Here is a 13,765-nt window from a genome sequence, read left to right on the forward strand (position 1 = left end):
CACTTGGGGTTTTGACAGTCTTCAGGTGTTTTTAAAATTCCTAAAGATAACACTAAATTTTTATGGGATCCTCTTCATAACTCCGTATTATAATCTTATTATTTAACACACACACACACACACATACACACACACACATACCATTTTGCTGCTACAGACTATCCCCTCCTTAGAAAAGATTGTGGCTCTAGTATTTAACACATGGGAGGAAATGGTCGGGGGCAGGGGAGAAGCCAAGGCCCAGAGAAGGCATCCACCACAGCACAGAAACAGAATTGCAAAGCACAACTCAACAGAAACCCCTGTTGCTCTAAAAGCCCCCACATTCCCACTCCTCAGTGGCTGCAAGCCCCGGGATGCCGGCATTAAACGGTCCCCGATAATCTCAACCCCGCCATGCTGTCTCCAGTTCTGCTTTATTGTTCCTCTCAGGCTGGCTGCTTACAAAATTATGTTTGTTCTACCACTTCCTTTGTCAATACTTCCTCTAGCAGCCAAAACAAACACTCAGCAATATAGCAACACACCAATCTCTGAGCTAGAAAAAAAAAAGAAAGATAATGAAAACCTCACAGCACACATGTGGCCCAGGAACACAAATGCTCAATTTCTGGGAGAAAAGAAAACAGCTATACTCTGTATTTCTCCCCTCCTTCCCCTCCGTCATCTTTCTTCCCCATCCCACACCGAGAAACCCAGAGGGTTTCTTCACTCTGGGATCCTTGCCAAAGGGTCAAGGACACTAGCTGATCCAAACTCACGGCCCTTCCGGCCCTGCTCTGAAGTTCACGTTTGTTCCAGTGGAGCTGAGCGGCTGGGCTCAAGGTCAGCCACACAAGAACTTGTGTGTGTTCCGGTGTTGGAAGCACTGCAGTCCAGAAACCTCGTTCATCTAAGGTTTGACCTTTCCTCACAATGGCTCCACTGACTGGGCTTCAGAAACTATGATACACTGTTTGAGAAGGAACACACTGTGCTAGGAAAAGGCTCTTCACTGGGAGGGAGTTGACCTCAATTCTGCTTAGTCTCCTCCATTGCCCCAACCTGGGTAAGACTGGGCATATCGTTTGAACCAGGAGGCATCTGCTATAAATGGGGAAATAAAAACCTGACCTGACTAAAAGCAAAGCCAGGTCTCAGTGACAGCTTGAGCTTCCTTCTGGCTGCAGTAGCAATGATTCCTTGATAGTCTAGACCAAGGATGGCAAACTTCATTGTCAAGGGGCAGGTGACACAAATAGGTGACAACAGCTGGACGACTGTATGCTGCTTCTTAAGGGGAAGGCACTATTTGGCATTTGAGAATGTAAGATTCGTTCTGCCAAAAATTCTCTATTTCAAGAGAAGACAGACATTGTTTTTTCATATGAAATCTATTGATTTTAAAATTCTGATATCTAATTTTAAATCTTCATAATTTTCTGAAAGCCAAACAAAACAAATCTTCTAGCCCTCTCCACCTCCATCAGTTTGTAACCTTCTGCTTAGAAAGTGGCCCTCAACTAGAAAAGATCCTGTTCAGCGAGATATAGGAGAGTTACCTTGTACCAAAATCTCCATGAAGGGCTTTTTAAGCTCTCAATTACAATATACCTTTAGGCATGTATTTCCTCACACCTCCTCCCCACCCCCACCCTATGCTTGCTTTTGCCCCTGAAAACTACTGCATGACTTGATGGGAGTGACTACTGTGGCAACAGAGAAAGATTGACAGTTACAGAAAAGGAAACACTTATGTTCATTTGGACCATAGAGTTTTATAGTGTTTTCATGTACATTTTCACATAATCATCTCTCTAAAAAAATGAGGGGGAGGTGGAAAAAATGGAAATGATAGAAATTATGTCACTTGCCCAAGGTCACATAGCTGCCAAATGATAGACATAGAATTTAATCCAAGGTCTTCCAATCTGGGACTCTTGAGAGGCCCTGAGTACCCAACCTGCAGACCTCAAGGTAACAGTCCTAGCCCCTGTTACCTTCTTCTAGGCCCTGGCCTACCCTTGCTGTACTGGTATTCTTCCCAAACCTGACATGACCCCTCATCACCTAGAACTTCTGGAGTTCATGACATACATTTCTGACCATAGCTGACTAGAAGTATATGTACCACTGCCAGACTGCTACCTATAATGATGATAATGGTTTCTTCAAACAAAATGAATATTCCCATCCAAAACTGAATAAATAATAACTCATTTAAAATGGAGTAAAGAAGCCAGAAGGGGGAGATCTCACACCCTAATACTCATGGTCAGTTGCAGACCCCAGCAGAAAGAAGCCTACCTGTTACCCTGCAGGAGGAAGGAAGAATTTCTCCCTATCCAGCAACAAGATTAGCCAATAAGAAATACCTAAACTTGGCCAGTGAGAAAACTATCACCACCCTGAACTTTTGCTTCCCTCCTATAGACTTCATTTGAGGGAGCCCTCCAATTTCCTGCTTTTCTCTATAAATGCTCCTCTCTTTTGATCTCTAGACTTCCCTTTGTTTGCCATAGCTCATCCTGAATTGCATTCTCTCTGCTATTGACACATAAACCCAGTTTGCTGGTTAAAAAAAAAAAAAAAAAAAAAAAATGGCTGTTTTACTTTTAAGGTTAACACCCACTATTGGTCAGCCTGGATAAGAAATGAAACAGAAAAGGAAAAGAATCCCCCTCTCTCTTGGGAAAGTAGGATCAGATTCTGGACATGGAGGAAGTGGTCAAGGAAACAACCCCTGGGGGGAGGTGGACTGACCCTTTCAACACAACATGGCTGGAGCTGAGAAGGAAGGCAGTGAGGCACTCTGTGTATAAGGCATGGCCAATGGGCTCAGGAGTTGGGAAAGCCAACCTGAGGTTTTAAAATGGCTTTTTCTTCATTGTAAACTCCTCTGTTATCCTCAGGCTTTCCATAAACTATTATATATGCCATAATCTTGCCTTACTTTTCTTACATTTTAAAGAGTTATAGGAGGGGCAGTGTCCACATGTGAATTAATTCAGAGAAAACAGAAAACCCGATGCTGGATGGCTACTGATTGCCCCTCCAGATGTGTTCTCCATCCTTCTCGACTCTATTTCTATGTCCTCTGAGACTAAGTTGTATAGACTACGTATATTGGCTTCTTTGCTCTCAGGTTTCTGGTTAGCTGTGTCCAAGGAGATCAGAGGGAGGGAAGGATGAACTTGAGATTAGGGCATTTATTCTACCAGTTCCTGCACCATAGGGTTGAGATGTACTACCTATAGCTATTGACCAGAGATTCCAACTTCTGCCTCAATGGTCTTCTCCATTTGGCACATCACATTCTGGTAACTTCTCCCTTCCTTTGCCTCTTCATTATAGGAGTATTAAGGGGAACTTAAGTTCCAGCTCCAGAGTGCTATACCCTATTGATGCTTTTGTAAGCATCAATTAAACTCTTTTTATTAAACTCTCTTTTATTTTATTTTAGAGTTTTATTAAACTCTCTTTCAATTACCAAAATGAATGTTTATCTGTTTCCTGTTGGGACCCTAACAACCACTTTGTTGTTAACTAATCAAATTAAGGAGTAATTTCCACAGATTAAAAACACACAAATCTTAAGAATTCAATTTAGTAAACTATCATGCATACATATCATGTGACCAGCACTCCAGAAGATAAATGAAACTGCTATAACCCAAAAAGTTCCTTCATGTTCCTCTCAGGGCCACCTCTACCAACCCCAAAGAGGCAACCACTGGATAAAACCACTTTCACAAGATGGAGAAAGGGAAACCAAGAACAAGTTATGGCTAATTGAAATTGACATGTAACAAACAGAAAGGCTTCTGGTCCTAAGATAGGATGAGAAAAACTGGGAGGGGAGGTTCAGAAGTGATTTGACTTCCTAAAATCCCCTGAAATAAAAGGCCCAGGGTTATTTTTAATTGGGGATAAGGTAAACCTTAAGGCTAAAGAATTTTAAGATCATACATTGTTTACCCTAAAACTCCATTCTGAAGACACATGATTGAACTAGAAAAAGGGTATAATTACCGGTGTTCTGTAACCTGGCATGGGCCTCTCTAATCAATGAAGAATACTGATCTTGGAAGGATCCTGGAAAGTTAACTCAAAGACATACACTCTCTTGAAGAATTCTGAAGGAAGACCTCAGAGAAACTCAGTAGACAGCAGAATGACACAGAGACCTGAAAGCAGTGAAAGCTATGACTAAACAGATGCCATGGGGTAGGCAGGAAAAAAAGAGATTATGTGGTAGTGGAGCAGAATTAGAAAATAGCTCCATCATCACAATAGTCAAGCACTGGATGTGTGTTTCTAAGGGGATGAAATATGGAAATTACTATAGACATCCCAGCTACTGCTATTGATTTATCCCAAATAACACTCCTGTTCTCTGTGAGGCCTGGATGGGTGAGGAGATGAGGTTTCTTTTCTTTTTCCATGTAATAAATTCCCAATAATTGAGGAAAATTGATTTATCTCTATTCCTTCCGAACTGAAAGAGCTTAGCAAAGTGTAAGACTGAGACATGTCATACAACATAGGCCCAGGAATCATCAACTCTGTTACTGAGTCATTGGCTGGTTGTGATTTCTTTTCCTTTTTTTTTTTTTTTTAAGATTTTATTTATTTATTTGAGAAACAGAGATCACAAGTAGGCAGAGCAGTAGGCAGAGAAAGAGGGAGAAGCAGGCTCCCTGCTAAGCAGAGAGCCCGATGCGGGGCTCAATCCCAGGACCCTGAGATCATAACCTGAGCCAAAGGCAGAGGCTTAACCCACTGAGCCACCCAGGCGCCCCTGGTTGTGGTTTCTACCCATGACAACCTCCCAAATAAGAATACTAGGTAGCCTATGGAAGGAGTTTTAGGGGCCAGGATGTGTGCCTAAGGCTAGAATGTGGGAAGAGGTAGAAATGATTTTAAGAAGATTAACACACTAGACTTTGAAGAGAGAAGGTGACACAGGTTAGAAACAAAATTTGAGAGACATAAAATATCTTGAGTAAATAAGATGAGTCATTCATTAACAAATATTGATGAATACTGTGATATGGGATATGAAATAAAACCAAGGAAGGAAGGAAGGAAAGCAGGGAAGGACGGATGTATTCCTGCTCTTGGATAGCTCATAGTACAATGTGACAATTACACATTGATTATACTATCAACCACAACTGACAGGTAACCCATCTGGGTGTGTGTGTGTGTGTGTGTGTGTGTGTGTGTGTGTGTTAGATAATCCGTTAAACACACATAACACATTAATCACATTAATACTCAGTAAATGGGAGCAATTATTATTTAATTATAAGGCCATTTTGACTATAAAATTATCTTCCTCTGTCCCCCTCTCCTTGAGAGAATGCTCCAAGGCATACATCACTTGCTGCCAGGCTTATAGCCATCCTCTTCTTCCATCACACCTAATAGCAGTCTGATTTTTGTCTGGCGCAGCAATTTATCAGGACTGATCCTCTAAGGCAAAGCCCTCCTCCGTCATTCTCTTCCCCTCTGCAAGTTTTCAGTTTTCCAAGATCCCTTGCAGCAAAGAGTTACCACGTGAGGCAAATCTGGCCAATGAGATGTCAGGGCATGTTTGCTGGGGGGAATCTTTTCCTTCCTGGGTGAAAAAAGACTTTCTCTTTCTAGGTATTAGAGCTTGATATCAGAAGCTGCTATAGGCATCTGGTGATCATGAGATGACAAGCACAAGACAGAATGCCAATGTGTTGAGGAAGACCCATGAGGTAAAAAGCCAGAAAGGTCCTAGATCTCTGATACATTTTTATTCCCCTGAACAATACACCACTCCCTCAGTATACTTGGTAAGTAAATAATAAGTGCCTTTACAGTTCAAGCTTTTCTCAATAGGTTACTCTGTCATTTACAACTGAAAACAATTTTTCACAATCTTTAAGAAACAGTGTCTAAGCATTAATATCTTCCATCTAGAGCTGCCCTGTCCAATCCAGCAAACACTAGATATATGCAGCTATGACTGAACAACAGAAATGGACATAGTTCAAACTGGGATGTCATATAAGTGCAATATATAAGCCTGGCTTCAAAGATTTAGTACAAAAAGGTGGGGGGAGATAAAATACTTTGTTAATAATTTGTTATTAGTGAAATAATAGTTTGGGTATTTAAATAAAATGCACTATTAAAATTAATTGTACCTGTTTCTGTTTGCTTTTTTTTAATGGAGCTACTAGAAGTTTAAAAATATGGGGGCACCTCGGTGGCTCAGTGGGTTGAGCCTCTGCCTTCGGCTCAGGTCATGATCTCAGGGTCCTGGGATGGAGCCCCACGTCCGGCTCTCTGCTGAGTGGGGAGCCTGCTTCCCCCACCCCCTACTCTGCCTGCCTCTCTGCGTACTTGTGATCTCTGTCAAATAAATAAATAAAATATTTTTAAAAATGTATGTGGCTCATGTTATATTTCTATTGGACAGCACTGTCTAGAATATAAAGGTAGAGCCACAGGGTATTTAGTTCTGCTGGGAAAGTAGGAGAAGAAGGAACAGATATTAGGACATGGTAGAGGTGGCTCACTCCATGAGATGGCACATGTGAAACTTCTTCATATGCTCTACATTTCTCCATTGACTTTTATTTCTATGTATTTGGAAAACAAAATCAGAACTTGTACTTCATATTGTACAGAGCTGACTTATGTCACTTTGGTTCTTTCTATCACTTTACCAACATTTACAATAGTTCTCCTCTCAGTAGTTGAAGGGACATATGCCCACCCCTTTGTAAATTCTCCACTGTGATGCTACATTAAGCTTACAGGTCAAACTTACACCAGGTGAAAAAGTGGAGCATCTTCCCATCGTCACCTCTCTAAGTCTCTTCCTCCTTCGTCTCCTGATGCTCTCTGTGTTCCTGATGATTCCTGTGATGTTCTACCCTAGGTCTGACCCCATATCAAGTTCCAAGTTTATGTCATCAGAATTTTATCTCTTCATGGCAGCTGATTTCAGTTAAGTATACAAAAGCGATAACCAAACTAAGGGTGCAAAAATTCCCCTCAGGCCTGTTTGCATTCTGCATTTTTAAAACAGATCTCCGGTTAACCCATATGATTTGCTCATTGTTCATGTCATTGCTAAGGCAAATCCACATAAGAGAGTGGAAATGGTTTGGCACAGCAGGTCATTTTCATCAGCTGAAATGTGATCAGGTAAGATTTTACCCCCAGGCCTACGCATGATGCTATTCCTACTAATGAAAACGAGTGCCCACACTTAATTTCCCTATCTTTAGACCATGCAGCCTGCTATAACAAAAATACCATACAATGGTGGCTTTAAAACAACACAAACTTATTTCTTTCCATTTTGGAGCCTGAGAAACCCCAGAACAAGGCACTAGTAGACTCAGTGTCTGGGGAGAACCTGCTTCCTAGTTCATAGATGGCTATCTTCTTGCTGTGTCCTTAGATGGAAAAAGGGCAAGGGAGTTCTCTGAGGAATCTTTTATACGGGTTTTAATCCCACTCATGAGGTCTTTGCCCTCATAACTTAATCTCCTCCCAAAGACTCCATCTCCCAATAATATCACATTGGGGGTTAGGTTTCAACATACCAAGTTCAGGGGACATGAACATTTAGTGTCCTCCCAAGCCACAGCTTATCTGTCAAAGGATAAGTGCTGGCCTTTTTCACACCACTGGATCCATCTTTTAACTCCTACTAGTACACACAGAAGAGAAGTTGATTAAATGTTTATAAAATTTGGGAGGAAGTCAGAAATCAGCTGAAAACTAGGTTCCAGGTTTGAATCCAAAAACCATAAAATTTAATAGATTTCTAAGAAGGACAACTAGGCAGCAAATGGCAAGGAAAATTTTCCAAAGTACTAGAGAGATACAGATAGTGTTCAGTTTAAGATCCCCCGCTGTTCCTATCAACAATACAAAATCCAGTTGGCAATTTCAAGCAGCATATACAATTCAGCTAATCAGAAAAATATGCAAGCAGTTGAGCAGCTGTCTTCTAGACACACTTTAATATGTGGATCTGGAAATCATCCCAAATTCTTGGACAAAACCAAATTAATCAAAAAACCATCAGGGTTACCTTAGCATACATCAACAAGACAATACTATCTTCAAAAAGTAACATCCTTTGGATCCAAAAAGAGGTTTCATGAGTTTCCTTTTAAGAGAAAAGTCACTGGCCTTGGTGGTTCAGTGGGTTAAAGCCTCTGCCTTTGGCTCAGGTCATGGTCTCAGGGTCCTGGGATTGAGTCCCACATTGGGCTCTCTCTGCTCAGCAGGACCTGATATCTTAATTCAGTTCTGTCGCACTAACTCCATTGGTCTTGAACAAATCACTTTACCTTTCCGAAAGACGCAGTCCAAGGTTTCATCTAACCCTAACATTTGGTGATTTAGTTTTACTGATTAGGTTTCTAACTTGTGCTAATAGCTATTCAATTTAATTTGGGGAGGAATAAAGAAAAGGTGAGTTAACATTTTTATGCCTAACCTATCTAAGATCTACCTAGAAGGATCTACACCAAAATGTTTAAAGTTGTCAGCAGTAAAGATGAATTTTTTTTTCTTTACATGTGTGAAGAGGTCTTTACTAAAGAACAGGATGATAAAAGGGATTTATAACTGTGTAGTGAAGAATTTGGACTTGTTCAAAGAAAACATCTGGCCCGCACCTTTGGCTTCAGAGGTAATCTCTGGGCCCTCCAGAAAGGAATGTCTTTGTCTTGGGTCATACTGGACAGTTAACAGTGTGATTTAGGGCAAGGGGTGGTCCCATCCACATAGTCTTGGGGAAAAGGGGAGAGACTGGCAAAAAAGTAACAATGTGACTTAGGGTAGGGGCTTTGGGTTATACATGATCAGATGAGCCAGAGACTGAGATCAACCATGTGTTCATACCCATGTAAAACATAAACCAGGAAAAAGAACTCTAGACACGGAGGTTCACATGAGCTTCTTTGGTTGGCACTGTTTTATGTATTTTGTCACACATCAATGCCAGCCAAGTGATATGTCTCAACTCCATAGGGCAAGGACAACAGAAGCATTTTATGTGGTACTTCTGGACTCTGCCAAACAAGTTTCCTCCCTTGATTGATTTTAATCTGTAATAAGCCATCCATAAATATAATAACTTTCAGTGAATTCTGAGGCTTTCTCATGAATTACCAAACCTGAGGATAGTTTTTGGGATCCTCCAAACTTACAGTTGATATCAGATGGGAGGACAGCCCTGGGGACAAGCCCTCTATTTTGTTGTTGGCCTAAATTCTCTACAATATCACAGCAATGGAAAAAAATTAAAATTTAAGATAGATAAGCTTCTTCCTAGAAACCTTTAACCACTTCCCACAAATCATCCAATAGCCTCCCAACATGGTCTTTATTCTTCTCCTTTCTCTTCTATTACTCTCCCATGTCTCTACTCTACTCTTTTCCCCCAAATAAATTCTTTATTTTTTGTGAATGTCACCACCTTTCCTCTTTCTCTTGACTTTCTCTTCTTCTTTTTTTTTTTTTTTGAAGATTTTATTTATTTGACAGAGAGAGATCACAAGTGGGCAGAGAGGCAGGCAGAGAGAGAGAGGGAAGCAGGCTATCTACTGAGCAGAGAGCCTGATTCAGGGCTCGATCTCAGGACCCTGAGATCATGACCCGAGCGGAAGGCAGAGGCTTAACCCACTGAGCCACCCAGGCGCCCCTCTCTTAACTTTCTTACATATCCATTTCACTGGCATTTTACTTTCTTATTAAGAGTTATTCTTCTAATTGTGTATTTTCAAAATTTTGTATCACGAATACATATATATTTAATATTTTTAAAGATTTATTCATTTATTTTGGAGAGAGAGTGAGTGTGCAAACAGGGGAGGACCAGAGAGGGAGAGGGAGAGAATCTTAAGCAGACTCCATACTGAGCGTGTATCCTGATCTGACACTTAACCAAATGAGCCACCCAGGCGTGTATGTATGTATGTATGTATGTATATATATATATATACACATATATATATATATATATATATACACACATATATATATATATACTGTTTTTTTAAAATAAAAGTATCCTCTCTAAAACACATTTTCCAGTCTTGACAGATTCACATACAAAAATAAACCTGTCCAGCCAGAACAATTAATTGAAAGCAATGTATATTTGTCAGTTTTTTCCAATTGTTGACATTCTGCAATGTAATTTACATCCCTGAAATTTTCTCTTCTCTTTCAAAGTTTTCTTTAAACTGTGCTTGAGAAGACCTTTGTAGTCTTGCTACCTTTTCCTCTCTTTTCAGTATCTGTTACCTTCTACTCATTATTCTCTGCACTTTTCTAAGTAAATCTTGCTATCCTATCTATTTTTCCCTCTTCTCCTCACCAAATACCACCAATATGTTTAAGTGAGAACCAAAATCATCTATACATACACAGCATACTGACTGTATTAATATGACTTTAATATTCTAAAACATTTATCAGTATAAATTTATTATTCCAGGAAACTTGCCCCTCAGAATAAAAGTTATAAATAAGGTTACTCTTCACTGTAGTAACTTCCTTCCTGAAAGACCAATCAATTCTTCAATAGAAAGTATTAAATTATAGTGTCCAAGACTATAATTTATACTAAGAATTATAGTATCTAAGACTCTTGAACTCCCTCTTCAAAAGCCTTACCTTATTAATGTCCACCAATCCTAGACTATAATCTCATGATCTTTATCCACTCCTAACCAAGCCCCTGAGTTGAAAGACCCATCTTCATCTAGGTAGGTCTTCAAAAATCTCAATAAATATCCTGACTTTGTCCTCCTTCTTCTGAGGCTCTATTAAGACTATCAAGGCTAGGGAAGGAAAAAAATGAAACAAGATGGGATCGGGAGGGAGACAAACTATAAGAGACTTATAATCTCACAAAACAAACTGAGGGTGGTTTAGGGAGGAGAGGCAGGGAGAGGGTGATTTGGTTACGGACATTAGGGAGAGTATGTGATATGGTGAGAGCTATGAAGTGTGTAAGCCTGACAATTCACAGACCTGTACCCCTGGGTCAAATAATATATTGCATGTTAATAAAAATAATTAATTAAAAAAGACTATCAAGGCTATGTTTTCCCTTACCATGGTAAGAACAAACTAAGCTTTGTGCCATCAAAGGTAGTTTTGGTGACATTTTAGGGAGCCAGTATTTGACAAAAGTCCCAGGAATAAAAATAAACTAGCAAGCCATAATTTTCCTTTGTAATTGAGTGTTTATATATTGTGCTTTTGGTGGAGGGGACAGTAAGAAAATGTGTTGCAGGGTGGTAGGGAAGAGAAAGAAATATACAGATGTGTGCTACTTTAAAATTTATAACAGATTTCCACAAACAATATCCCATTTGACCATTATGACAATGCTATGTGGCAGACAGGACCTTATTTTAAAGATAGAGACACTATCAGGGTTCTTATTCTAAAGAAAGAAACACTAGGCTCATAGAGGTTAAATGAGTTTAAGATTTGGGACACGTAAGATGAAACAGCTAGAGGAAAACTCCAAAGCAAGGGCCAGCAAACTGCATCAACTAGACCAAATCTGGCCCCTGGCCTGTTTAGCAAGTGAAATTATATTGGAACACAGCCACTTCCATTTCTTTGCATCACTGTCAATGGCTACTTTAGTGCTACAACAGCGTTGCTGAGGAGTTCTGACAGAGACCATATGACCTTCAAAGGCCAACATATTTATAGGTTCACTAACCCCCACTCTAAAGCAAGACACCACAAAAATTAACTCCCAAATAAATTAGATAAAATTATTAAACACCAAAGGCCTTGAAGATGTTAATCAAAAAGTTCATCAGGAAAAGGAATATTTGATAATATAAAGTGACCAAGTGTCAGGTTGTAAGGTTTCTAAATAATACTAAAGAGTCCTTCTGGGTACTTCTCAGCCCACATACAGATTGCACTGATACAAGGAACTGAAATTGTATCGGTTAATAAAGATCACTCAGGGGCGCCTGGGTGGCTCAGGAGCTTGATGCCTCTGCCTTCGGCTCGGATCGTGGTCCTGGGGTCCTGGGATTGGGCCCCGCATCGGGTTCTCTGCTCGGCGGAGAGCCTGTTTCCCTTCCTCTCTCTCTGCATGCCTCTCTGCCTACTTGTGATCTCTCTCTCTCTGTCAAATAAATAAATAAAATTAAAAAAAAAAAAAAAAAGAAAGAAAGAAAGATCACTCAGCCAGCACTGCAGGCATCTATGCAGTAGCAAATAGGAACATAAACAGTTACAGCAATAAAAACTCTGTTGATGAAATTTGAACTTTAAAGATATGGAACATCTGAAAATATTAGGAGAACTCTCAATAATCACTGAATAAGCAGTAACTGCGAAAGGAAACCAGTCTGACATGAACAGGCATGAATTCTCAGGAAAAACATCCATAGCTTAGCAGGTAGCAGTCAGCATTCTCAGAACTCACAGAATGAGTTATGTCTGCTTTCTTACTTGTCCTCTGCAGCCTGAACTTCAGCCTCTGCAGAGACCTCCCTGCTTCCAGGCCTGCTCCCCTACAGCCTACTCTCCAGACAAATGGTCCTTTTACAAGGGCACTTATATCACATTACGGCTTTGCTTCAAACTCTCCAGCTCTTCCCATTTTTACCAGAGGAAGGTTTTCCATGAAGCTAATAAAGCTGATTCAGGGCCCGCACTTGCACTTAGCCCTTCTGAGGCCCTGCAATATATCTGCAAGTTTTTGTTTCTGTTTAATTTATAAAATGAGATATTTTAACCACAACTATCTCTTCTAAATGTCCCCTCTGTCACAACTCTCTTCGAGTCAAGTGGTGCTAGAATAGCCAAATACATAGGAATCTAGTGAAGGAGAGGTTGAGTTAGAGAAGTATTTATTTATTTATTTGTTTGTTTGTTTATTTATTTCTGTAATTTATTTCAGAGGGGAGAGAGACAGCATGTGCAAGCAGGGGGAGGGGCAGGGAGAGAGGGAGAGAAGCAGCAGACTCCCACTGAGCAGGGAGTCCATACATGGGGCTCAATCTCACAGCCCTGAGATCATGACCTGAGCTGAAATCAAGAGCTGGACACTTAACAATCTGAGCACCCAGGCACCCCTAAAGAAGCATTTAGTTCGAGTCAGTATTATTGTGGTTCATAATTTATTTCACTGTATAGTGTTTGCTGGTCTAGAAGTGGCTTCCAAGATTACTACTACCTGTGCCAGCATATACCATGACATTAAAGTTTAGAGCTAGAGGTCTTCATCATAACAGTAATACATGTCTAATGGAGAAGAAAAGGGGTTTGAAACGTATGGAGCCAGAAGCTAGTCTGTGGAAACTTCTTATAAATCTTGTAGTTCATGTAAGAAAAAAATTAGAAAAGCTTTCCCAAATATGACAACAATACTAAAAATGTACACAGCATTACCAATAATGAGTTGTGAAATCAGAGGGGATTTTTCTACATTGTGAATAAAAAATAAACAAATTTTGACCAAACTAAAGGAAAGCTGTATTTTCTTCCTATTCTCCCTATAGAACATGATATTACAAAATAATGTGTTAAGCGCCAAAGAGATTTTAGCCAGAAATGATGACGTAATTCTTTTTTTTTTAATTTTACTGTATTTTTTTCAGTGTTCCAAAATTCATTTTTTATGCACCACACCCAGTGCTCCATTCAATACATGTCCTCCATAGTACCTACCACCAGGCTCATCTCACCACTGCAAAAACCCTGTTTGTTTCTCAGAGTCCACAGTCTCTCATGT

The sequence above is a fragment of the Mustela lutreola genome, chromosome 7 (genome assembly GCF_030435805.1).
Source record: "Mustela lutreola isolate mMusLut2 chromosome 7, mMusLut2.pri, whole genome shotgun sequence".
Taxonomy (NCBI): domain Eukaryota; kingdom Metazoa; phylum Chordata; class Mammalia; order Carnivora; family Mustelidae; genus Mustela; species Mustela lutreola.